This window comes from Ambystoma mexicanum, chromosome 2q, assembly GCF_040938575.1.
Source record: "Ambystoma mexicanum isolate Mex_15411 chromosome 2q, UKY_AmexF1_1, whole genome shotgun sequence".
Classification (NCBI taxonomy): Eukaryota; Metazoa; Chordata; class Amphibia; order Caudata; family Ambystomatidae; genus Ambystoma; species Ambystoma mexicanum.
Window position 1 is genome coordinate 127806809 of NC_090924.1, and position 23204 is coordinate 127830012.

The 23204-nt window shown below is 47.3% G+C and overlaps 16 non-coding genes across 16 annotated transcripts; all 16 read left to right on the plus strand.

The window, feature by feature from the left end:
- The first annotated feature begins 406 nt into the window (after positions 1–406).
- On the plus strand, positions 407–478 carry TRNAP-UGG (transfer RNA proline (anticodon UGG)). Its single transcript has one exon. It is a non-coding gene; the product is annotated as a tRNA-Pro (tRNA).
- A 420-nt stretch (positions 479–898) lies between these two features.
- TRNAV-CAC (transfer RNA valine (anticodon CAC)) lies at positions 899–971 on the plus strand. The gene has a single exon. It is a non-coding gene; the product is annotated as a tRNA-Val (tRNA).
- Positions 972–2755: 1784 nt separating this feature from the next.
- On the plus strand, positions 2756–2828 carry TRNAV-CAC (transfer RNA valine (anticodon CAC)). The gene has a single exon. It is a non-coding gene; the product is annotated as a tRNA-Val (tRNA).
- A 1323-nt stretch (positions 2829–4151) lies between these two features.
- TRNAP-UGG (transfer RNA proline (anticodon UGG)) lies at positions 4152–4223 on the plus strand. Its single transcript has one exon. It is a non-coding gene; the product is annotated as a tRNA-Pro (tRNA).
- Positions 4224–6522: 2299 nt separating this feature from the next.
- Positions 6523–6595, plus strand: TRNAV-CAC (transfer RNA valine (anticodon CAC)). Its single transcript has one exon. It is a non-coding gene; the product is annotated as a tRNA-Val (tRNA).
- A 1315-nt stretch (positions 6596–7910) lies between these two features.
- Positions 7911–7982, plus strand: TRNAP-UGG (transfer RNA proline (anticodon UGG)). The gene has a single exon. It is a non-coding gene; the product is annotated as a tRNA-Pro (tRNA).
- Positions 7983–9778: 1796 nt separating this feature from the next.
- On the plus strand, positions 9779–9850 carry TRNAP-UGG (transfer RNA proline (anticodon UGG)). The gene has a single exon. It is a non-coding gene; the product is annotated as a tRNA-Pro (tRNA).
- A 420-nt stretch (positions 9851–10270) lies between these two features.
- On the plus strand, positions 10271–10343 carry TRNAV-CAC (transfer RNA valine (anticodon CAC)). The gene has a single exon. It is a non-coding gene; the product is annotated as a tRNA-Val (tRNA).
- Positions 10344–13503: 3160 nt separating this feature from the next.
- TRNAP-UGG (transfer RNA proline (anticodon UGG)) lies at positions 13504–13575 on the plus strand. The gene has a single exon. It is a non-coding gene; the product is annotated as a tRNA-Pro (tRNA).
- Positions 13576–13995: 420 nt separating this feature from the next.
- Positions 13996–14068, plus strand: TRNAV-CAC (transfer RNA valine (anticodon CAC)). The gene has a single exon. It is a non-coding gene; the product is annotated as a tRNA-Val (tRNA).
- Positions 14069–17228: 3160 nt separating this feature from the next.
- TRNAP-UGG (transfer RNA proline (anticodon UGG)) lies at positions 17229–17300 on the plus strand. The gene has a single exon. It is a non-coding gene; the product is annotated as a tRNA-Pro (tRNA).
- A 420-nt stretch (positions 17301–17720) lies between these two features.
- TRNAV-CAC (transfer RNA valine (anticodon CAC)) lies at positions 17721–17793 on the plus strand. The gene has a single exon. It is a non-coding gene; the product is annotated as a tRNA-Val (tRNA).
- Positions 17794–19577: 1784 nt separating this feature from the next.
- Positions 19578–19650, plus strand: TRNAV-CAC (transfer RNA valine (anticodon CAC)). Its single transcript has one exon. It is a non-coding gene; the product is annotated as a tRNA-Val (tRNA).
- Positions 19651–20969: 1319 nt separating this feature from the next.
- On the plus strand, positions 20970–21041 carry TRNAP-UGG (transfer RNA proline (anticodon UGG)). The gene has a single exon. It is a non-coding gene; the product is annotated as a tRNA-Pro (tRNA).
- A 420-nt stretch (positions 21042–21461) lies between these two features.
- TRNAV-CAC (transfer RNA valine (anticodon CAC)) lies at positions 21462–21534 on the plus strand. Its single transcript has one exon. It is a non-coding gene; the product is annotated as a tRNA-Val (tRNA).
- A 1313-nt stretch (positions 21535–22847) lies between these two features.
- On the plus strand, positions 22848–22919 carry TRNAP-UGG (transfer RNA proline (anticodon UGG)). The gene has a single exon. It is a non-coding gene; the product is annotated as a tRNA-Pro (tRNA).
- The last annotated feature ends 285 nt before the right edge of the window (positions 22920–23204 follow it).

The window sequence follows — 23204 nt, forward strand, 5'->3', positions numbered from 1 at the left end:
AATGCAGATCCCAGCAGGTGCAAAATAAAGGCTCTCCCCCACCTTGCCAGCTGCAGATTGATCAGAAGACTGCTAGTCTAGTGTGTTGGGCCACTTTCTCTCTTCTGTGTATCGTCCCCTCTTATTACATAAACAGCATAAGAGGAATAAAGGAAGGAAGGAAGGAAGGAAGGAACAGTGTATCGCAAGCACCTTCCACCCTGATGTCAATGGGCCACCAACCTTCGGGATGAGGAGGAGACCTGTGAAGACAGTCAGAGCGTGCCGACTGGGGCATTCATTTGGCTCATACACCGACAAGGCTTTCAGCGGCAGGAACAAACTTCAGGAATAGGCATTCTTGGCCTCGAATCCTAAGGGGGGTGCAAACGCTGAGGACAATTCCGTCAAATGCTCGAAGGACCGTGGCTCGTTGGTCTAGGGGTATGATTCTCGCTTTGGGTGCGAGAGGTCCCGGGTTCAAATCCTGGACGAGCCCAATCAAGGTGGTTAACTTGAGCTCCTTTTTTTTGTTTTTTCAATGTTATTTTCATTGGACAGACTCTCTGGTTTTCTCGGTAAGCAGTAGTCGATGAACAATTCACTTCCTGAACCTCTTTGCGTGCCATGTCCTTGCGACAAGCACTTTGTGTTCTCTGTTAGCTCTCAGTAACATTCCTTGATTTGCTTGTGAGTTTTGGCCGTCCGATCTCAAAGTGGAAATATGTCCTTCCCTCTGTACGCTGCATAGGCCCTCAGCTGGCATACTTGTATATGTGCGCATGCTTGATAGGACGTATGTTTTAGGCTGGATTGTGTGAGCTTCAGGCGCAAGGCATTTGATTAGTCTTTAAGCAGGTCCACTTGCACTGCCCTTTGCACCTGTTCTCCCAGTCCCTACAAAGGTGAGCAAGCAGCTGTTTCTGTAGTGTAGTGGTTATCACGTTCGCCTCACACGCGAAAGGTCCCCGGTTCGAGACCGGGCAGAAACACTCTCTGCTGGCATTTTACACAAAATAGTTTTTTTCCCCTTTTGTCACACACAAATGTAAAGTATGAACTTATTTGCGTTCTCATGGAAATAGCATATGCTCTCAAGAGCTTGAGAAATACACTGGGAAGGCAAGCATCCTCACATGTATTCTGTATATGGGGCCAATAAAAAAATGCACGCGCTTGCATTTTGTGTATGTAATGTTGCAGAGCACAGAGAGGATTTATTTTCCCTACTGCTGGGTATTTGGGTCTCTGGGATCACAGTTGGGTCCGTTCCGTCCTCTGAAATGGTCCATATTAGTTACATAGGTTAGTGTACCAAAGAAATAATACATTTTCATATACAGCTTCTTCATTTCTGTGTTCTGAGGGATTACCAGTTGTAAGAAATGCACTTGCCGGTACAGTGATTCCCTGGCTTTCTCTGGCCCGAGAAAGCTTTTCCTCTGAAGTGGGAACAGAAGTTGGACTGCTTCTGCTGAACTTCCTGAAAGCAGAGCTGGCGGGAGGAGGGACTTTTTGAGTGCTGGGAAAATTTGAGCTGGAAATTTGCATCGGCTGGACAGAGATTGCTTGGAGCAGCCAAAATATAATAACGGTCATGGCGCTCAAGTAAAGCAGAAAGCTTTTAGTATACACCTTTTGCACTCTTGTCAACGAAGCTGGGCTCTGTGAATGCTCACCCTACGCAAGAAAAGAGAACAGACTTTGCTGGTGACCTAAATATATCTCGCCTGATCGAGCACGATCGAGCTCTGAGTGAGCAGCTGTGCAATGGTCATCTTTACCAAAGGGGAGATGCTGCTTTTTCCAGTGTCACGCCCATGCTCTCAGGGCTGGAGGGAGGAGGGCTGCTTTTTGTTTTTACAGGCAAAAGGAAAGGCCCAGCCCTCAGAGCTTCTGCCAATGCAGATCCCAGCAGGTGCAAAATAAAGGCTCTCCCCCACCTTGCCAGCTGCAGATTGATCAGAAGACTGCTAGTCTAGTGTGTTGGGCCACTTTCTCTCTTCTGTGTATCGTCCCCTCTTATTACATAAACAGCATAAGAGGAATAAAGGAAGGAAGGAAGGAAGGAAGGAACAGTGTATCGCAAGCACCTTCCACCCTGATGTCAATGGGCCACCAACCTTCGGGATGAGGAGGAGACCTGTGAAGACAGTCAGAGCGTGCCGACTGGGGCATTCATTTGGCTCATACACCGACAAGGCTTTCAGCGGCAGGAACAAACTTCAGGAATAGGCATTCTTGGCCTCGAATCCTAAGGGGGGTGCAAACGCTGAGGACAATTCCGTCAAATGCTCAAAGGACTGTGGCTCGTTGGTCTAGGGGTATGATTCTCGCTTTGGGTGCGAGAGGTCCCAATCAAGGTGGTTAACTTGAGCTCCTATTTTTTGTTTTTTCAATGTTATTTTCATTGGACAGACTCTCTGGTTTTCTCGGTAAGCAGTAGTCGATGAACAATTCACTTCCTGAACCTCTTTGCGTGCCATGTCCTTGCGACAAGCACTTTGTGTTCTCTGTTAGCTCTCAGTAACATTCCTTGATTTGCTTGTGAGTTTTGGCCGTCCGATCTCAAAGTGGAAATATGTCCTTCCCTCTGTACGCTGCATAGGCCCTCAGCTGGCATACTTGTATATGTGCGCATGCTTGATAGGACGTATGTTTTAGGCTGGATTGTGTGAGCTTCAGGCGCAAGGCATTTGATTAGTCTTTAAGCAGGTCCACTTGCACTGCCCTTTGCACCTGTTCTCCCAGTCCCTACAAAGGTGAGCAAGCAGCTGTTTCTGTAGTGTAGTGGTTATCACGTTCGCCTCACACGCGAAAGGTCCCCGGTTCGAGACCGGGCAGAAACACTCTCTGCTGGCATTTTACACAAAATAGTTTTTTTCCCCTTTTGTCACACACAAATGTAAAGTATGAACTTATTTGCGTTCCCATGGAAATAGCATATGCTCTCAAGAGCTTGAGAAATACACTGGGAAGGCAAGCATCCTCACATGTATTCTGTATATGGGGCCAATAAAAAAATGCATGCGCTTGCATTTTGTGTATGTAATGTTGCAGAGCACAGAGAGGATTTATTTTCCCTACTGCTGGGTATTTGGGTCTCTGGGATCACAGTTGGGTCCGCTCCGTCCTCTGAAATGGTCCATATTAGTTACATAGGTTAGTGTACCAAAGAAATAATACATTTTCATATACAGCTTCTTCATTTCTGTGTTCTGAGGGATTACCAGTTGTAAGAAATGCACTTGCCGGTACAGTGATTCCCTGGCTTTCTCTGGCCCGAGAAAGCTTTTCCTCTGAAGTGGGAACAGAAGTTGGACTGCTTCTGCTGAACTTCTTGAAAGCAGAGCTGGCGGGAGGAGGGACTTTTTGAGTGCTGGGAAAATTTGAGCTGGAAATTTGCATCGGCTGGACAGAGATTGCTTGGAGCAGCCAAAATATAATAACGGCCATGGCGCTCAAGTAAAGCAGAAAGCTTTTAGTATACACCTTTTGCACTCTTGTCAACGAAGCTGGGCTCTGTGAATGCTCACCCTACGCAAGAAAAGAGAACAGACTTTGCTGGTGACCTAAATATATCTCGCCTGATCGAGCACGATCGAGCTCTGAGTGAGCAGCTGTGCAATGGTCATCTTTACCAAAGGGGAGATGCTGATTTTTCCAGTGTCACGCCCATGCTCTCAGGGCTGGAGGGAGGAGGGCTGCTTTTTGTTTTTACAGGCAAAAGGAAAGGCCCAGCCCTCAGAGCTTCTGCCAATGCAGATCCCAGCAGGTGCAAAATAAAGGCTCTCCCCCACCTTGCCAGCTGCAGATTGATCAGAAGACTGCTAGTCTAGTGTGTTGGGCCACTTTCTCTCTTCTGTGTATCGTCCCCTCTTATTACATAAACAGCATAAGAGGAATAAAGGAAGGAAGGAAGGAAGGAAGGAAGGAAGGAACAGTGTATCGCAAGCACCTTCCACCCTGATGTCAATGGGCCACCAACCTTCGGGATGAGGAGGAGACCTGTGAAGACAGTCAGAGCGTGCCGACTGGGGCATTCATTTGGCTCATACACCGACAAGGCTTTCAGCGGCAGGAACAAACTTCAGGAATAGGCATTCTTGGCCTCGAATCCTAAGGGGGGTGCAAACGCTGAGGACAATTCCGTCAAATGCTCAAAGGACCGTGGCTCGTTGGTCTAGGGGTATGATTCTCGCTTTGGGTGCGAGAGGTCCCGGGTTCAAATCCCGGACGAGCCCAATCAAGGTGGTTAACTTGAGCTCCTTTTTTTTGTTTTTTCAATGTTATTTTCATTGGACAGACTCTCTGGTTTTCTCGGTAAGCAGTAGTCGATGAACAATTCACTTCCTGAACCTCTTTGCGTGCCATGTCCTTGCGACAAGCACTTTGTGTTCTCTGTTAGCTCTCAGTAACATTCCTTGATTTGCTTGTGAGTTTTGGCCGTCCGATCTCAAAGTGGAAATATGTCCTTCCCTCTGTACGCTGCATAGGCCCTCAGCTGGCATACTTGTATATGTGCGCATGCTTGATAGGACGTATGTTTTAGGCTGGATTGTGTGAGCTTCAGGCGCAAGGCATTTGATTAGTCTTTAAGCAGGTCCACTTGCACTGCCCTTTGCACCTGTTCTCCCAGTCCCTACAAAGGTGAGCAAGCAGCTGTTTCTGTAGTGTATGGTTATCACGTTCGCCTCACACGCGAAAGGTCCCCGGTTCGAGACCGGGCAGAAACACTCTCTGCTGGCATTTTACACAAAATAGTTTTTTTCCCCTTTTGTCACACACAAATGTAAAGTATGAACTTATTTGCGTTCTCATGGAAATAGCATATGCTCTCAAGAGCTTGAGAAATACACTGGGAAGGCAAGCATCCTCACATGTATTCTGTATATGGGGCCAATAAAAAAATGCACGCGCTTGCATTTTGTGTATGTAATGTTGCAGAGCACAGAGAGGATTTATTTTCCCTACTGCTGGGTATTTGGGTCTCTGGGATCACAGTTGGGTCCGCTCCGTCCTCTGAAATGGTCCATATTAGTTACATAGGTTAGTGTACCAAAGAAATAATACATTTTCATATACAGCTTCTTCATTTCTGTGTTCTGAGGGATTACCAGTTGTAAGAAATGCACTTGCCGGTACAGTGATTCCCTGGCTTTCTCTGGCCCGAGAAAGCTTTTCCTCTGAAGTGGGAACAGAAGTTGGACTGCTTCTGCTGAACTTCCTGAAAGCAGAGCTGGCGGGAGGAGGGACTTTTTGAGTGCTGGGAAAATTTGAGCTGGAAATTTGCATCGGCTGGACAGAGATTGCTTGGAGCAGCCAAAATATAATAACGGCCATGGCGCTCAAGTAAAGCAGAAAGCTTTTAGTATACACCTTTTGCACTCTTGTCAACGAAGCTGGGCTCTGTGAATGCTCACCCTACGCAAGAAAAGAGAACAGACTTTGCTGGTGACCTAAATATATCTCGCCTGATCGAGCACGATCGAGCTCTGAGTGAGCAGCTGTGCAATGGTCATCTTTACCAAAGGGGAGATGCTGCTTTTTCCAGTGTCACGCCCATGTTCTCAGGGCTGGAGGGAGGAGGGCTGCTTTTTGTTTTTACAGGCAAAAGGAAAGGCCCAGCCCTCAGAGCTTCTGCCAATGCAGATCCCAGCAGGTGCAAAATAAAGGCTCTCCCCCACCTTGCCAGCTGCAGATTGATCAGAAGACTGCTAGTCTAGTGTGTTGGGCCACTTTCTCTCTTCTGTGTATCGTCCCCTCTTATTACATAAACAGCATAAGAGGAATAAAGGAAGGAAGGAAGGAAGGAAGGAACAGTGTATCGCAAGCACCTTCCACCCTGATGTCAATGGGCCACCAACCTTCGGGATGAGGAGGAGACCTGTGAAGACAGTCAGAGCGTGCCGACTGGGGCATTCATTTGGCTCATACACCGACAAGGCTTTCAGCGGCAGGAACAAACTTCAGGAATAGGCATTCTTGGCCTCGAATCCTAAGGGGGGTGCAAACGCTGAGGACAATTCCGTCAAATGCTCAAAGGACTGTGGCTAGTTGGTCTAGGGGTATGATTCTCGCTTTGGGTGCGAGAGGTCCCGGGTTCAAATCCCGGATGAGCCCAATCAAGGTGGTTAACTTGAGCTCCTTTTTTTTGTTTTTTCAATGTTATTTTCATTGGACAGACTCTCTGGTTTTCTCGGTAAGCAGTAGTCGATGAACAATTCACTTCCTGAACCTCTTTGCGTGCCATGTCCTTGCGACAAGCACTTTGTGTTCTCTGTTAGCTCTCAGTAACATTCCTTGATTTGCTTGTGAGTTTTGGCCGTCCGATCTCAAAGTGGAAATATGTCCTTCCCTCTGTACGCTGCATAGGCCCTCAGCTGGCATACTTGTATATGTGCGCATGCTTGATAGGACGTATGTTTTAGGCTGGATTGTGTGAGCTTCAGGCGCAAGGCATTTGATTAGTCTTTAAGCAGGTCCACTTGCACTGCCCTTTGCACCTGTTCTCCCAGTCCCTACAAAGGTGAGCAAGCAGCTGTTTCTGTAGTGTAGTGGTTATCACGTTCGCCTCACACGCGAAAGGTCCCCGGTTCGAGACCGGGCAGAAACACTCTCTGCTGGCATTTTACACAAAATAGTTTTTTTCCCCTTTTGTCACACACAAATGTAAAGTATGAACTTATTTGCGTTCCCATGGAAATAGCATATGCTCTCAAGAGCTTGAGAAATACACTGGGAAGGCAAGCATCCTCACATGTATTCTGTATATGGGGCCAATAAAAAAATGCACGCGCTTGCATTTTGTGTATGTAATGTTGCAGAGCACAGAGAGGATTTATTTTCCCTACTGCTGGGTATTTGGGTCTCTGGGATCACAGTTGGGTCCGCTCCGTCCTCTGAAATGGTCCATATTAGTTACATAGGTTAGTGTACCAAAGAAATAATACATTTTCATATACAGCTTCTTCATTTCTGTGTTCTGAGGGATTACCAGTTGTAAGAAATGCACTTGCCGGTACAGTGATTCCCTGGCTTTCTCTGGCCCGAGAAAGCTTTTCCTCTGAAGTGGGAACAGAAGTTGGACTGCTTCTGCTGAACTTCCTGAAAGCAGAGCTGGCGGGAGGAGGGACTTTTTGAGTGCTGGGAAAATTTGAGCTGGAAATTTGCATCGGCTGGACAGAGATTGCTTGGAGCAGCCAAAATATAATAACGGCCATGGCGCTCAAGTAAAGCAGAAAGCTTTTAGTATACACCTTTTGCACTCTTGTCAACGAAGCTGGGCTCTGTGAATGCTCACCCTACGCAAGAAAAGAGAACAGACTTTGCTGGTGACCTAAATATATCTCGCCTGATCGAGCACGATCGAGCTCTGAGTGAGCAGCTGTGCAATGGTCATCTTTACCAAAGGGGAGATGCTGCTTTTTCCAGTGTCACGCCCATGCTCTCAGGGCTGGAGGGAGGAGGGCTGCTTTTTGTTTTTACAGGCAAAAGGAAAGGCCCATCCCTCAGAGCTTCTGCCAATGCAGATCCCAGCAGGTGCAAAATAAAGGCTCTCCCCCACCTTGCCAGCTGCAGATTGATCAGAAGACTGCTAGTCTAGTGTGTTGGGCCACTTTCTCTCTTCTGTGTATCGTCCCCTCTTATTACATAAACAGCATAAGAGGAATAAAGGAAGGAAGGAAGGAAGGAAGGAACAGTGTATCGCAAGCACCTTCCACCCTGATGTCAATGGGCCACCAACCTTCGGGATGAGGAGGAGACCTGTGAAGACAGTCAGAGCGTGCCGACTGGGGCATTCATTTGGCTCATACACCGACAAGGCTTTCAGCGGCAGGAACAAACTTCAGGAATAGGCATTCTTGGCCTCGAATCCTAAGGGGGGTGCAAACGCTGAGGACAATTCCGTCAAATGCTCAAAGGACCGTGGCTCGTTGGTCTAGGGGTATGATTCTCGCTTTGGGTGCGAGAGGTCCCGGGTTCAAATCCCGGACGAGCCCAATCAAGGTGGTTAACTTGAGCTCCTTTTTTTTGTTTTTTCAATGTTATTTTCATTGGACAGACTCTCTGGTTTTCTCGGTAAGCAGTAGTCGATGAACAATTCACTTCCTGAACCTCTTTGCGTGCCATGTCCTTGCGACAAGCACTTTGTGTTCTCTGTTAGCTCTCAGTAACATTCCTTGATTTGCTTGTGAGTTTTGGCCGTCCGATCTCAAAGTGGAAATATGTCCTTCCCTCTGTACGCTGCATAGGCCCTCAGCTGGCATACTTGTATATGTGCGCATGCTTGATAGGACGTATGTTTTAGGCTGGATTGTGTGAGCTTCAGGCGCAAGGCATTTGATTAGTCTTTAAGCAGGTCCACTTGCACTGCCCTTTGCACCTGTTCTCCCAGTCCCTACAAAGGTGAGCAAGCAGCTGTTTCTGTAGTGTAGTGGTTATCACGTTTGCCTCACACGCGAAAGGTCCCCGGCAGAAACACTCTCTGCTGGCATTTTACACAAAATAGTTTTTTTCCCCTTTTGTCACACACAAATGTAAAGTATGAACTTATTTGCGTTCCCATGGAAATAGCATATGCTCTCAAGAGCTTGAGAAATACACTGGGAAGGCAAGCATCCTCACATGTATTCTGTATATGGGGCCAATAAAAAAATGCACGCGCTTGCATTTTGTGTATGTAATGTTGCAGAGCACAGAGAGGATTTATTTTCCCTACTGCTGGGTATTTGGGTCTCTGGGATCACAGTTGGGTCCGCTCCGTCCTCTGAAATGGTCCATATTAGTTACATAGGTTAGTGTACCAAAGAAATAATACATTTTCATATACAGCTTCTTCATTTCTGTGTTCTGAGGGATTACCAGTTGTAAGAAATGCACTTGCCGGTACAGTGATTCCCTGGCTTTCTCTGGCCCGAGAAAGCTTTTCCTCTGAAGTGGGAACAGAAGTTGGACTGCTTCTGCTGAACTTCCTGAAAGCAGAGCTGGCGGGAGGAGGGACTTTTTGAGTGCTGGGAAAATTTGAGCTGGAAATTTGCATCGGCTGGACAGAGATTGCTTGGAGCAGCCAAAATATAATAACGGCCATGGCGCTCAAGTAAAGCAGAAAGCTTTTAGTATACACCTTTTGCACTCTTGTCAACGAAGCTGGGCTCTGTGAATGCTCACCCTACGCAAGAAAAGAGAACAGACTTTGCTGGTGACCTAAATATATCTCGCCTGATCGAGCACGATCGAGCTCTGAGTGAGCAGCTGTGCAATGGTCATCTTTACCAAAGGGGAGATGCTGCTTTTTCCAGTGTCACGCCCATGCTCTCAGGGCTGGAGGGAGGAGGGCTGCTTTTTGTTTTTACAGGCAAAAGGAAAGGCCCAGCCCTCAGAGCTTCTGCCAATGCAGATCCCAGCAGGTGCAAAATAAAGGCTCTCCCCCACCTTGCCAGCTGCAGATTGATCAGAAGACTGCTAGTCTAGTGTGTTGGGCCACTTTCTCTCTTCTGTGTATCGTCCCCTCTTATTACATAAACAGCATAAGAGGAATAAAGGAAGGAAGGAAGGAAGGAAGGAACAGTGTATCGCAAGCACCTTCCACCCTGATGTCAATGGGCCACCAACCTTCGGGATGAGGAGGAGACCTGTGAAGACAGTCAGAGCGTGCCGACTGGGGCATTCATTTGACTCATACACCGACAAGGCTTTCAGCGGCAGGAACAAACTTCAGGAATAGGCATTCTTGGCCTCGAATCCTAAGGGGGGTGCAAACGCTGAGGACAATTCCGTCAAATGCTCGAAGGACCGTGGCTCGTTGGTCTAGGGGTATGATTCTCGCTTTGGGTGTGAGAGGTCCCGGGTTCAAATCCCGGACGAGCCCAATCAAGGTGGTTAACTTGAGCTCCTTTTTTTTGTTTTTTCAATGTTATTTTCATTGGACAGACTCTCTGGTTTTCTCGGTAAGCAGTAGTCGATGAACAATTCACTTCCTGAACCTCTTTGCGTGCCATGTCCTTGCGACAAGCACTTTGTGTTCTCTGTTAGCTCTCAGTAACATTCCTTGATTTGCTTGTGAGTTTTGGCCGTCCGATCTCAAAGTGGAAATATGTCCTTCCCTCTGTACGCTGCATAGGCCCTCAGCTGGCATACTTGTATATGTGCGCATGCTTGATAGGACGTATGTTTTAGGCTGGATTGTGTGAGCTTCAGGCGCAAGGCATTTGATTAGTCTTTAAGCAGGTCCACTTGCACTGCCCTTTGCACCTGTTCTCCCAGTCCCTACAAAGGTGAGCAAGCAGCTGTTTCTGTAGTGTAGTGGTTATCACGTTCGCCTCACACGCAAAAGGTCCCCGGTTCGAGACCGGGCAGAAACACTCTCTGCTGGCATTTTACACAAAATAGTTTTTTTCCCCTTTTGTCACACACAAATGTAAAGTATGAACTTATTTGCGTTCTCATGGAAATAGCATATGCTCTCAAGAGCTTGAGAAATACACTGGGAAGGCAAGCATCCTCACATGTATTCTGTATATGGGGCCAATAAAAAAATGCACGCGCTTGCATTTTGTGTATGTAATGTTGCAGAGCACAGAGAGGATTTATTTTCCCTACTGCTGGGTATTTGGGTCTCTGGGATCACAGTTGGGTCCGTTCCGTCCTCTGAAATGGTCCATATTAGTTACATAGGTTAGTGTACCAAAGAAATAATACATTTTCATATACAGCTTCTTCATTTCTGTGTTCTGAGGGATTACCAGTTGTAAGAAATGCACTTGCCGGTACAGTGATTCCCTGGCTTTCTCTGGCCCGAGAAAGCTTTTCCTCTGAAGTGGGAACAGAAGTTGGACTGCTTCTGCTGAACTTCCTGAAAGCAGAGCTGGCGGGAGGAGGGACTTTTTGAGTGCTGGGAAAATTTGAGCTGGAAATTTGCATCGGCTGGACAGAGATTGCTTGGAGCAGCCAAAATATAATAACGGTCATGGCGCTCAAGTAAAGCAGAAAGCTTTTAGTATACACCTTTTGCACTCTTGTCAACGAAGCTGGGCTCTGTGAATGCTCACCCTACGCAAGAAAAGAGAACAGACTTTGCTGGTGACCTAAATATATCTCGCCTGATCGAGCACGATCGAGCTCTGAGTGAGCAGCTGTGCAATGGTCATCTTTACCAAAGGGGAGATGCTGCTTTTTCCAGTGTCACGCCCATGCTCTCAGGGCTGGAGGGAGGAGGGCTGCTTTTTGTTTTTACAGGCAAAAGGAAAGGCCCAGCCCTCAGAGCTTCTGCCAATGCAGATCCCAGCAGGTGCAAAATAAAGGCTCTCCCCCACCTTGCCAGCTGCAGATTGATCAGAAGACTGCTAGTCTAGTGTGTTGGGCCACTTTCTCTCTTCTGTGTATCGTCCCCTCTTATTACATAAACAGCATAAGAGGAATAAAGGAAGGAAGGAAGGAAGGAAGGAACAGTGTATCGCAAGCACCTTCCACCCTGATGTCAATGGGCCACCAACCTTCGGGATGAGGAGGAGACCTGTGAAGACAGTCAGAGCGTGCCGACTGGGGCATTCATTTGGCTCATACACCGACAAGGCTTTCAGCGGCAGGAACAAACTTCAGGAATAGGCATTCTTGGCCTCGAATCCTAAGGGGGGTGCAAACGCTGAGGACAATTCCGTCAAATGCTCAAAGGACTGTGGCTCGTTGGTCTAGGGGTATGATTCTCGCTTTGGGTGCGAGAGGTCCCAATCAAGGTGGTTAACTTGAGCTCCTATTTTTTGTTTTTTCAATGTTATTTTCATTGGACAGACTCTCTGGTTTTCTCGGTAAGCAGTAGTCGATGAACAATTCACTTCCTGAACCTCTTTGCGTGCCATGTCCTTGCGACAAGCACTTTGTGTTCTCTGTTAGCTCTCAGTAACATTCCTTGATTTGCTTGTGAGTTTTGGCCGTCCGATCTCAAAGTGGAAATATGTCCTTCCCTCTGTACGCTGCATAGGCCCTCAGCTGGCATACTTGTATATGTGCGCATGCTTGATAGGACGTATGTTTTAGGCTGGATTGTGTGAGCTTCAGGCGCAAGGCATTTGATTAGTCTTTAAGCAGGTCCACTTGCACTGCCCTTTGCACCTGTTCTCCCAGTCCCTACAAAGGTGAGCAAGCAGCTGTTTCTGTAGTGTAGTGGTTATCACGTTTGCCTCACACGCGAAAGGTCCCCGGCAGAAACACTCTCTGCTGGCATTTTACACAAAATAGTTTTTTTCCCCTTTTGTCACACACAAATGTAAAGTATGAACTTATTTGCGTTCCCATGGAAATAGCATATGCTCTCAAGAGCTTGAGAAATACACTGGGAAGGCAAGCATCCTCACATGTATTCTGTATATGGGGCCAATAAAAAAATGCACGCGCTTGCATTTTGTGTATGTAATGTTGCAGAGCACAGAGAGGATTTATTTTCCCTACTGCTGGGTATTTGGGTCTCTGGGATCACAGTTGGGTCCGCTCCGTCCTCTGAAATGGTCCATATTAGTTACATAGGTTAGTGTACCAAAGAAATAATACATTTTCATATACAGCTTCTTCATTTCTGTGTTCTGAGGGATTACCAGTTGTAAGAAATGCACTTGCCGGTACAGTGATTCCCTGGCTTTCTCTGGCCCGAGAAAGCTTTTCCTCTGAAGTGGGAACAGAAGTTGGACTGCTTCTGCTGAACTTCCTGAAAGCAGAGCTGGCGGGAGGAGGGACTTTTTGAGTGCTGGGAAAATTTGAGCTGGAAATTTGCATCGGCTGGACAGAGATTGCTTGGAGCAGCCAAAATATAATAACGGCCATGGCGCTCAAGTAAAGCAGAAAGCTTTTAGTATACACCTTTTGCACTCTTGTCAACGAAGCTGGGCTCTGTGAATGCTCACCCTACGCAAGAAAAGAGAACAGACTTTGCTGGTGACCTAAATATATCTCGCCTGATCGAGCACGATCGAGCTCTGAGTGAGCAGCTGTGCAATGGTCATCTTTACCAAAGGGGAGATGCTGCTTTTTCCAGTGTCACGCCCATGCTCTCAGGGCTGGAGGGAGGAGGGCTGCTTTTTGTTTTTACAGGCAAAAGGAAAGGCCCAGCCCTCAGAGCTTCTGCCAATGCAGATCCCAGCAGGTGCAAAATAAAGGCTCTCCCCCACCTTGCCAGCTGCAGATTGATCAGAAGACTGCTAGTCTAGTGTGTTGGGCCACTTTCTCTCTTCTGTGTATCGTCCCCTCTTATTACATAAACAGCATAAGAGGAATAAAGGAAGGAAGGAAGGAAGGAAGGAACAGTGTATCGCAAGCACCTTCCACCCTGATGTCAATGGGCCACCAACCTTCGGGATGAGGAGGAGACCTGTGAAGACAGTCAGAGCGTGCCGACTGGGGCATTCATTTGACTCATACACCGACAAGGCTTTCAGCGGCAGGAACAAACTTCAGGAATAGGCATTCTTGGCCTCGAATCCTAAGGGGGGTGCAAACGCTGAGGACAATTCCGTCAAATGCTCGAAGGACCGTGGCTCGTTGGTCTAGGGGTATGATTCTCGCTTTGGGTGTGAGAGGTCCCGGGTTCAAATCCCGGACGAGCCCAATCAAGGTGGTTAACTTGAGCTCCTTTTTTTTGTTTTTTCAATGTTATTTTCATTGGACAGACTCTCTGGTTTTCTCGGTAAGCAGTAGTCGATGAACAATTCACTTCCTGAACCTCTTTGCGTGCCATGTCCTTGCGACAAGCACTTTGTGTTCTCTGTTAGCTCTCAGTAACATTCCTTGATTTGCTTGTGAGTTTTGGCCGTCCGATCTCAAAGTGGAAATATGTCCTTCCCTCTGTACGCTGCATAGGCCCTCAGCTGGCATACTTGTATATGTGCGCATGCTTGATAGGACGTATGTTTTAGGCTGGATTGTGTGAGCTTCAGGCGCAAGGCATTTGATTAGTCTTTAAGCAGGTCCACTTGCACTGCCCTTTGCACCTGTTCTCCCAGTCCCTACAAAGGTGAGCAAGCAGCTGTTTCTGTAGTGTAGTGGTTATCACGTTCGCCTCACACGCAAAAGGTCCCCGGTTCGAGACCGGGCAGAAACACTCTCTGCTGGCATTTTACACAAAATAGTTTTTTTCCCCTTTTGTCACACACAAATGTAAAGTATGAACTTATTTGCGTTCTCATGGAAATAGCATATGCTCTCAAGAGCTTGAGAAATACACTGGGAAGGCAAGCATCCTCACATGTATTCTGTATATGGGGCCAATAAAAAAATGCACGCGCTTGCATTTTGTGTATGTAATGTTGCAGAGCACAGAGAGGATTTATTTTCCCTACTGCTGGGTATTTGGGTCTCTGGGATCACAGTTGGGTCCGTTCCGTCCTCTGAAATGGTCCATATTAGTTACATAGGTTAGTGTACCAAAGAAATAATACATTTTCATATACAGCTTCTTCATTTCTGTGTTCTGAGGGATTACCAGTTGTAAGAAATGCACTTGCCGGTACAGTGATTCCCTGGCTTTCTCTGGCCCGAGAAAGCTTTTCCTCTGAAGTGGGAACAGAAGTTGGACTGCTTCTGCTGAACTTCCTGAAAGCAGAGCTGGCGGGAGGAGGGACTTTTTGAGTGCTGGGAAAATTTGAGCTGGAAATTTGCATCGGCTGGACAGAGATTGCTTGGAGCAGCCAAAATATAATAACGGTCATGGCGCTCAAGTAAAGCAGAAAGCTTTTAGTATACACCTTTTGCACTCTTGTCAACGAAGCTGGGCTCTGTGAATGCTCACCCTACGCAAGAAAAGAGAACAGACTTTGCTGGTGACCTAAATATATCTCGCCTGATCGAGCACGATCGAGCTCTGAGTGAGCAGCTGTGCAATGGTCATCTTTACCAAAGGGGAGATGCTGCTTTTTCCAGTGTCACGCCCATGCTCTCAGGGCTGGAGGGAGGAGGGCTGCTTTTTGTTTTTACAGGCAAAAGGAAAGGCCCAGCCCTCAGAGCTTCTGCCAATGCAGATCCCAGCAGGTGCAAAATAAAGGCTCTCCCCCACCTTGCCAGCTGCAGATTGATCAGAAGACTGCTAGTCTAGTGTGTTGGGCCACTTTCTCTCTTCTGTGTATCGTCCCCTCTTATTACATAAACAGCATAAGAGGAATAAAGGAAGGAAGGAAGGAAGGAAGGAACAGTGTATCGCAAGCACCTTCCACCCTGATGTCAATGGGCCACCAACCTTCGGGATGAGGAGGAGACCTGTGAAGACAGTCAGAGCGTGCCGACTGGGGCATTCATTTGGCTCATACACCGACAAGGCTTTCAGCGGCAGGAACAAACTTCAGGAATAGGCATTCTTGGCCTCGAATCCTAAGGGGGGTGCAAACGCTGAGGACAATTCCGTCAAATGCTCAAAGGACTGTGGCTCGTTGGTCTAGGGGTATGATTCTCGCTTTGGGTGCGAGAGGTCCCAATCAAGGTGGTTAACTTGAGCTCCTATTTTTTGTTTTTTCAATGTTATTTTCATTGGACAGACTCTCTGGTTTTCTCGGTAAGCAGTAGTCGATGAACAATTCACTTCCTGAACCTCTTTGCGTGCCATGTCCTTGCGACAAGCACTTTGTGTTCTCTGTTAGCTCTCAGTAACATTCCTTGATTTGCTTGTGAGTTTTGGCCGTCCGATCTCAAAGTGGAAATATGTCCTTCCCTCTGTACGCTGCATAGGCCCTCAGCTGGCATACTTGTATATGTGCGCATGCTTGATAGGACGTATGTTTTAGGCTGGATTGTGTGAGCTTCAGGCGCAAGGCATTTGATTAGTCTTTAAGCAGGTCCACTTGCACTGCCCTTTGCACCTGTTCTCCCAGTCCCTACAAAGGTGAGCAAGCAGCTGTTTCTGTAGTGTAGTGGTTATCACGTTTGCCTCACACGCGAAAGGTCCCCGGCAGAAACACTCTCTGCTGGCATTTTACACAAAATAGTTTTTTTCCCCTTTTGTCACACACAAATGTAAAGTATGAACTTATTTGCGTTCCCATGGAAATAGCATATGCTCTCAAGAGCTTGAGAAATACACTGGGAAGGCAAGCATCCTCACATGTATTCTGTATATGGGGCCAATAAAAAAATGCACGCGCTTGCATTTTGTGTATGTAATGTTGCAGAGCACAGAGAGGATTTATTTTCCCTACTGCTGGGTATTTGGGTCTCTGGGATCACAGTTGGGTCCGCTCCGTCCTCTGAAATGGTCCATATTAGTTACATAGGTTAGTGTACCAAAGAAATAATACATTTTCATATACAGCTTCTTCATTTCTGTGTTCTGAGGGATTACCAGTTGTAAGAAATGCACTTGCCGGTACAGTGATTCCCTGGCTTTCTCTGGCCCGAGAAAGCTTTTCCTCTGAAGTGGGAACAGAAGTTGGACTGCTTCTGCTGAACTTCCTGAAAGCAGAGCTGGCGGGAGGAGGGACTTTTTGAGTGCTGGGAAAATTTGAGCTGGAAATTTGCATCGGCTGGACAGAGATTGCTTGGAGCAGCCAAAATATAATAACGGCCATGGCGCTCAAGTAAAGCAGAAAGCTTTTAGTATACACCTTTTGCACTCTTGTCAACGAAGCTGGGCTCTGTGAATGCTCACCCTACGCAAGAAAAGAGAACAGACTTTGCTGGTGACCTAAATATATCTCGCCTGATCGAGCACGATCGAGCTCTGAGTGAGCAGCTGTGCAATGGTCATCTTTACCAAAGGGGAGATGCTGCTTTTTCCAGTGTCACGCCCATGCTCTCAGGGCTGGAGGGAGGAGGGCTGCTTTTTGTTTTTACAGGCAAAAGGAAAGGCCCAGCCCTCAGAGCTTCTGCCAATGCAGATCCCAGCAGGTGCAAAATAAAGGCTCTCCCCCACCTTGCCAGCTGCAGATTGATCAGAAGACTGCTAGTCTAGTGTGTTGGGCCACTTTCTCTCTTCTGTGTATCGTCCCCTCTTATTACATAAACAGCATAAGAGGAATAAAGGAAGGAAGGAAGGAAGGAAGGAACAGTGTATCGCAAGCACCTTCCACCCTGATGTCAATGGGCCACCAACCTTCGGGATGAGGAGGAGACCTGTGAAGACAGTCAGAGCGTGCCGACTGGGGCATTCATTTGACTCATACACCGACAAGGCTTTCAGCGGCAGGAACAAACTTCAGGAATAGGCATTCTTGGCCTCGAATCCTAAGGGGGGTGCAAACGCTGAGGACAATTCCGTCAAATGCTCGAAGGACCGTGGCTCGTTGGTCTAGGGGTATGATTCTCGCTTTGGGTGTGAGAGGTCCCGGGTTCAAATCCCGGACGAGCCCAATCAAGGTGGTTAACTTGAGCTCCTTTTTTTTGTTTTTTCAATGTTATTTTCATTGGACAGACTCTCTGGTTTTCTCGGTAAGCAGTAGTCGATGAACAATTCACTTCCTGAACCTCTTTGCGTGCCATGTCCTTGCGACAAGCACTTTGTGTTCTCTGTTAGCTCTCAGTAACATTCCTTGATTTGCTTGTGAGTTTTGGCCGTCCGATCTCAAAGTGGAAATATGTCCTTCCCTCTGTACGCTGCATAGGCCCTCAGCTGGCATACTTGTATATGTGCGCATGCTTGATAGGACGTATGTTTTAGGCTGGATTGTGTGAGCTTCAGGCGCAAGGCATTTGATTAGTCTTTAAGCAGGTCCACTTGCACTGCCCTTTGCACCTGTTCTCCCAGTCCCTACAAAGGTGAGCAAGCAGCTGTTTCTGTAGTGTAGTGGTTATCACGTTCGCCTCACACGCAAAAGGTCCCCGGTTCGAGACCGGGCAGAAACACTCTCTGCTGGCATTTTACACAAAATAGTTTTTTTCCCCTTTTGTCACACACAAATGTAAAGTATGAACTTATTTGCGTTCTCATGGAAATAGCATATGCTCTCAAGAGCTTGAGAAATACACTGGGAAGGCAAGCATCCTCACATGTATTCTGTATATGGGGCCAATAAAAAAATGCACGCGCTTGCATTTTGTGTATGTAATGTTGCAGAGCACAGAGAGGATTTATTTTCCCTACTGCTGGGTATTTGGGTCTCTGGGATCACAGTTGGGTCCGTTCCGTCCTCTGAAATGGTCCATATTAGTTACATAGGTTAGTGTACCAAAGAAATAATACATTTTCATATACAGCTTCTTCATTTCTGTGTTCTGAGGGATTACCAGTTGTAAGAAATGCACTTGCCGGTACAGTGATTCCCTGGCTTTCTCTGGCCCGAGAAAGCTTTTCCTCTGAAGTGGGAACAGAAGTTGGACTGCTTCTGCTGAACTTCCTGAAAGCAGAGCTGGCGGGAGGAGGGACTTTTTGAGTGCTGGGAAAATTTGAGCTGGAAATTTGCATCGGCTGGACAGAGATTGCTTGGAGCAGCCAAAATATAATAACGGTCATGGCGCTCAAGTAAAGCAGAAAGCTTTTAGTATACACCTTTTGCACTCTTGTCAACGAAGCTGGGCTCTGTGAATGCTCACCCTACGCAAGAAAAGAGAACAGACTTTGCTGGTGACCTAAATATATCTCGCCTGATCGAGCACGATCGAGCTCTGAGTGAGCAGCTGTGCAATGGTCATCTTTACCAAAGGGGAGATGCTGCTTTTTCCAGTGTCACGCCCATGCTCTCAGGGCTGGAGGGAGGAGGGCTGCTTTTTGTTTTTACAGGCAAAAGGAAAGGCCCAGCCCTCAGAGCTTCTGCCAATGCAGATCCCAGCAGGTGCAAAATAAAGGCTCTCCCCCACCTTGCCAGCTGCAGATTGATCAGAAGACTGCTAGTCTAGTGTGTTGGGCCACTTTCTCTCTTCTGTGTATCGTCCCCTCTTATTACATAAACAGCATAAGAGGAATAAAGGAAGGAAGGAAGGAAGGAAGGAACAGTGTATCGCAAGCACCTTCCACCCTGATGTCAATGGGCCACCAACCTTCGGGATGAGGAGGAGACCTGTGAAGACAGTCAGAGCGTGCCGACTGGGGCATTCATTTGGCTCATACACCGACAAGGCTTTCAGCGGCAGGAACAAACTTCAGGAATAGGCATTCTTGGCCTCGAATCCTAAGGGGGGTGCAAACGCTGAGGACAATTCCGTCAAATGCTCAAAGGACTGTGGCTCGTTGGTCTAGGGGTATGATTCTCGCTTTGGGTGCGAGAGGTCCCAATCAAGGTGGTTAACTTGAGCTCCTATTTTTTGTTTTTTCAATGTTATTTTCATTGGACAGACTCTCTGGTTTTCTCGGTAAGCAGTAGTCGATGAACAATTCACTTCCTGAACCTCTTTGCGTGCCATGTCCTTGCGACAAGCACTTTGTGTTCTCTGTTAGCTCTCAGTAACATTCCTTGATTTGCTTGTGAGTTTTGGCCGTCCGATCTCAAAGTGGAAATATGTCCTTCCCTCTGTACGCTGCATAGGCCCTCAGCTGGCATACTTGTATATGTGCGCATGCTTGATAGGACGTATGTTTTAGGCTGGATTGTGTGAGCTTCAGGCGCAAGGCATTTGATTAGTCTTTAAGCAGGTCCACTTGCACTGCCCTTTGCACCTGTTCTCCCAGTCCCTACAAAGGTGAGCAAGCAGCTGTTTCTGTAGTGTAGTGGTTATCACGTTCGCCTCACACGCGAAAGGTCCCCGGTTCGAGACCGGGCAGAAACACTCTCTGCTGGCATTTTACACAAAATAGTTTTTTTCCCCTTTTGTCACACACAAATGTAAAGTATGAACTTATTTGCGTTCCCATGGAAATAGCATATGCTCTCAAGAGCTTGAGAAATACACTGGGAAGGCAAGCATCCTCACATGTATTCTGTATATGGGGCCAATAAAAAAATGCACGCGCTTGCATTTTGTGTATGTAATGTTGCAGAGCACAGAGAGGATTTATTTTCCCTACTGCTGGGTATTTGGGTCTCTGGGATCACAGTTGGGTCCGCTCCGTCCTCTGAAATGGTCCATATTAGTTACATAGGTTAGTGTACCAAAGAAATAATACATTTTCATATACAGCTTCTTCATTTCTGTGTTCTGAGGGATTACCAGTTGTAAGAAATGCACTTGCCGGTACAGTGATTCCCTGGCTTTCTCTGGCCCGAGAAAGCTTTTCCTCTGAAGTGGGAACAGAAGTTGGACTGCTTCTGCTGAACTTCCTGAAAGCAGAGCTGGCGGGAGGAGGGACTTTTTGAGTGCTGGGAAAATTTGAGCTGGAAATTTGCATCGGCTGGACAGAGATTGCTTGGAGCAGCCAAAATATAATAACGGCCATGGCGCTCAAGTAAAGCAGAAAGCTTTTAGTATACACCTTTTGCACTCTTGTCAACGAAGCTGGGCTCTGTGAATGCTCACCCTACGCAAGAAAAGAGAACAGACTTTGCTGGTGACCTAAATATATCTCGCCTGATCGAGCACGATCGAGCTCTGAGTGAGCAGCTGTGCAATGGTCATCTTTACCAAAGGGGAGATGCTGCTTTTTCCAGTGTCACGCCCATGCTCTCAGGGCTGGAGGGAGGAGGGCTGCTTTTTGTTTTTACAGGGAAAAGGAAAGGCCCAGCCCTCAGAGCTTCTGCCAATGCAGATCCCAGCAGGTGCAAAATAAAGGCTCTCCCCCACCTTGCCAGCTGCAGATTGATCAGAAGACTGCTAGTCTAGTGTGTTGGGCCACTTTCTCTCTTCTGTGTATCGTCCCCTCTTATTACATAAACAGCATAAGAGGAATAAAGGAAGGAAGGAAGGAAGGAAGGAAGGAACAGTGTATCGCAAGCACCTTCCACCCTGATGTCAATGGGCCACCAACCTTCGGGATGAGGAGGAGACCTGTGAAGACAGTCAGAGCGTGCCGACTGGGGCATTCATTTGGCTCATACACCGACAAGGCTTTCAGCGGCAGGAACAAACTTCAGGAATAGGCATTCTTGGCCTCGAATCCTAAGGGGGGTGCAAACGCTGAGGACAATTCCGTCAAATGCTCAAAGGACCGTGGCTCGTTGGTCTAGGGGTATGATTCTCGCTTTGGGTGCGAGAGGTCACGGGTTCAAATCCCGGACGAGCCCAATCAAGGTGGTTAACTTGAGCTCCTTTTTTTTGTTTTTTCAATGTTATTTTCATTGGACAGACTCTCTGGTTTTCTCGGTAAGCAGTAGTCGATGAACAATTCACTTCCTGAACCTCTTTGCGTGCCATGTCCTTGCGACAAGCACTTTGTGTTCTCTGTTAGCTCTCAGTAACATTCCTTGATTTGCTTGTGAGTTTTGGCCGTCCGATCTCAAAGTGGAAATATGTCCTTCCCTCTGTACGCTGCATAGGCCCTCAGCTGGCATACTTGTATATGTGCGCATGCTTGATAGGACGTATGTTTTAGGCTGGATTGTGTGAGCTTCAGGCGCAAGGCATTTGATTAGTCTTTAAGCAGGTCCACTTGCACTGCCCTTTGCACCTGTTCTCCCAGTCCCTACAAAGGTGAGCAAGCAGCTGTTTCTGTAGTGTAGTGGTTATCACGTTCGCCTCACACGCGAAAGGTCCCCGGTTCGAGACTGGGCAGAAACACTCTCTGCTGGCATTTTACACAAAATAGTTTTTTTCCCCTTTTGTCACACACAAATGTAAAGTATGAACTTATTTGCGTTCTCATGGAAATAGCATATGCTCTCAAGAGCTTGAGAAATACACTGGGAAGGCAAGCATCCTCACATGTATTCTGTATATGGGGCCAATAAAAAAATGCACGCGCTTGCATTTTGTGTATGTAATGTTGCAGAGCACAGAGAGGATTTATTTTCCCTACTGCTGGGTATTTGGGTCTCTGGGATCACAGTTGGGTCCGCTCCGTCCTCTGAAATGGTCCATATTAGTTACATAGGTTAGTGTACCAAAGAAATAATACATTTTCATATACAGCTTCTTCATTTCTGTGTTCTGAGGGATTACCAGTTGTAAGAAATGCACTTGCCGGTACAGTGATTCCCTGGCTTTCTCTGGCCGGAGAAAGCTTTTCCTCTGAAGTGGGAACAGAAGTTGGACTGCTTCTGCTGAACTTCCTGAAAGCAGAGCTGGCGGGAGGAGGGACTTTTTGAGTGCTGGGAAAATTTGAGCTGGAAATTTGCATCGGCTGGACAGAGATTGCTTGGAGCAGCCAAAATATAATAACGGCCATGGCGCTCAAGTAAAGCAGAAAGCTTTTAGTATACACCTTTTGCACTCTTGTCAACGAAGCTGGGCTCTTTGAATGCTCACCCTACGCAAGAAAAGAGAACAGACTTTGCTGGTGACCTAAATATATCTCGCCTGATCGAGCCTGATCGAGCACGATCGAGCTCTGAGTGAGCAGCTGTGCAATGGTCATCTTTACCAAAGGGGAGATGCTGCTTTTTCCAGTGTCACGCCCATGCTCTCAGGGCTGGAGGGAGGAGGGCTGCTTTTTGTTTTTACAGGCAAAAGGAAAGGCCCAGCCCTCAGAGCTTCTGCCAATGCAGATCCCAGCAGGTGCAAAATAAAGGCTCTCCCCCACCTTGCCAGCTGCAGATTGATCAGAAGACTGCTAGTCTAGTGTGTTGGGCCACTTTCTCTCTTCTGTGTATCGTCCCCTCTTATTACATAAACAGCATAAGAGGAATAAAGGAAGGAAGGAACAGTGTATCGCAAGCACCTTCCACCCTGATGTCAATGGGCCACCAACCTTCGGGATGAGGAGGAGACCTGTGAAGACAGTCAGAGCGTGCCGACTGGGGCATTCATTTGGCTCATACACCGACAAGGCTTTCAGCGGCAGGAACAAACTTCAGGAATAGGCATTCTTGGCCTCGAATCCTAAGGGGGGTGCAAACGCTGAGGACAATTCCGTCAAATGCTCAAAGGACCGTGGCTCGTTGGTCTAGGGGTATGATTCTCGCTTTGGGTGCGAGAGGTCCCGGGTTCAAATCCCGTACGAGCCCAATCAAGGTGGTTAACTTGAGCTCCTTTTTTTTGTTTTTTCAATGTTATTTTCATTGGACAGACTCTCTGGTTTTCTCGGTAAGCAGTAGTCGATGAACAATTCACTTCCTGAACCTCTTTGCGTGCCATGTCCTTGCGACAAGCACTTTGTGTTCTCTGTTAGCTCTCAGTAACATTCCTTGATTTGCTTGTGAGTTTTGGCCGTCCGATCTAAAAGTGGAAATATGTCCTTCCCTCTGTACGCTGCATAGGCCCTCAGCTGGCATACTTGTATATGTGCGCAT